Source organism: Cibotium barometz, chromosome 58 (genome assembly GCF_041138505.1).
Source record: "Cibotium barometz isolate CiBa-2024 chromosome 58, ASM4113850v1, whole genome shotgun sequence".
Classification (NCBI taxonomy): Eukaryota; Viridiplantae; Streptophyta; class Polypodiopsida; order Cyatheales; family Cibotiaceae; genus Cibotium; species Cibotium barometz.
Genome location: NC_141103.1, coordinates 30645692 through 30648191, shown reverse-complemented (window position 1 = coordinate 30648191; position 2500 = coordinate 30645692).

Below are 2500 nucleotides of genomic sequence, written 5' to 3'. Positions count from 1 at the left end.
ATAAACCTTAAAAGCAGCAATATGACTCTCATTTGGTCCTATGAGCAGCGTCATCGACATAGAGAGCAATGATTAGATGTACATCATCCACACATTCAACATACAAAGTGCTTTCTATTGGACTATTCTGAAAACCATGTGCAGTCAAATATGCATGTATCTTTTCATACCAAGCTCATGGAGCTTGCTTTAAACCATACAAAGCCTTTTTCAACCTGCACACTTTGTTTTCCTGCCCTCTTTGAACAAAACCACGAGGTTGCGATACATACACCTCCTCATGCAAATCTCGATTCAAGAACACAGTCTTTATGTCCAACTGATGTACATTTCAACCATTATGAGCTACCAATGCACACATGCTACGAATGGTAGTCATACGACAAGTGGGAGCAAAGGTCTCATCAAAATCAATGCCCTTTTCTTGAGCATAACCCTTTGCAACAAGTCTAGCCTTATAGCGATCAACACTGCCATCTGGCTTTCGTTTCAACTTAAAAACCCACTTACATCCAATGACCTTTTTACCAATAGGCAAATCACACAAAGACCATGTACCATTCTTCATTATAGCATCATATTCACTTTGTATTGCAGCCAACCAATTTTCTGATTTTTGTGCCTTATCAAATGAAAGAGGTTCTTCCTCTTCACACATACTAGACACAGCCAAAGCATAACAATCTGATGCATAAGAGGCATGCTAAAAACCTGAACGAGTACGACTAGAAATAGGTGCATCAATTTTACTATCACGCAAGGTTTGCACCAGCCATTTAGGCATACCTCTAGCCTGCTCATTTTCAGCCCTATCCTCATAAATTACACCCTGTAAATCTGCATCAGAAATAGGGTGATCTATGATGTCGTTTGAAAACTGCAGAGGCTGAATATTTGCCTCATTAGGACTTACATTTGAATTCCCACCTGTAAACAGAGGCAACAACGTATCAAATACATCCCATGAGCTCACACCTGTCTCTTTGGTACATGATAACAAAGGCTGCACAGCATCTTCCACAAAAACAACATCTTGACTAATCAAGATACGCTTTGATTGCGGATGATACAATCTGTAACCCTTGCTCTCAGCACTGTAACCAACAAAAATGCATTTGACAGCCTTATCATCCAATTTTCTATGTTGTTGCACAGGCACTAAAGCATAGGCCAAGCAACCAAAGACACGCAAGTGACCAATAGAAGGCTTCCTACCATGCCAAGCTTCGTATGGAGTAACAGACTGCAAGGCCTTAGTGGGACACCTGTTGAGTACATATGCAGCACACATGACAGCCTCAAGCCAAAACGCATGTGGCAAAGCTTGGCTCTTGACCATACATCGTGCCATCTCCATAAGTGACCTGTTTTTCTTCTCAGCAACACCATTTTGCTGAGGGGTATATGGCACTGTACATTGGTGTTTTATCCCACGACTAGCCAGAAATGCATCAAACTCTTTAGACATGTACTCCCCCCCTCGATCAGAATGGAGGGTGCCCACAGTACAATTGGATACATTTTCAACCATAAGCAAAAACTGTTTGAAGCACAAAAACACTTCGGACTTTGCCTTCAGTGGATATACCCATGCATGCCTTGAGTAATCATCAATGAAAGTCACGAAGTACAAGTGTTTACCAAATGACGGAGTTTGCATAGGCCCACATACATCACTATGTACAAGTTGTAATTTTGCGACGAGTGGCCCGCACAGAACCATCCTTTGGAAACACAAAACGCTGCATTTTGCCCAAAATACAGCCTTCACAAACATGTTTCAATGGTGCATCAAGAGGGGGCAATGAAGCAACCATATCAAATTTCTGCAAACGCAGCAAAGTTCAGATGACCAAATAGCATGCCACAGTTTTGCATCTGAAACTGCCTTTTCATCAGAAACTGCATTTGCTGAATCTTCCACACACTTGTCATAAGAATTGAGCCTATACAGCCCACGAAACAAGGTGCCATATGCAATAATCGTATCACCAGAAGTCAAATCATGAATAGTACATCTGTCATCCACAAATTTGACTACAAGTCCAAGTCTAGCAAGCGCAGAGACAGACAATAGATTCTTCTTTATCCCTGGCACATACAAAGCATCTGAAAGTGTGAAAGCGCTGCCATTTGCAGCAGTAAGCATAATTTTACCAATGCCCTTCACTGGGTAAGAAGCATTATTGGCACATGTGACAGTATTCCCATTAGGGACAGCCTCAAGACAAGTGAACATATCTTTATGCAAGGTAATGTGCTTTGTAGCACCACTGTCAAAATACCATACATCAGAGTCAACAAAAACTGCCAAACATGCATCATGTACAGATGTCATACTGGCAATACACGCTAAACGCCCATTCTGTATCCTGCACAACATTTGCAGAATCTACATTTGTAGAAGCATCCGCTATTGTGGCTGCATTTGACTCTTTCTTCTTTGCCTCTTTAGCCTTTAGCTTAGGGCAATTCTTAATGACATGATCAGTTGCCTTAC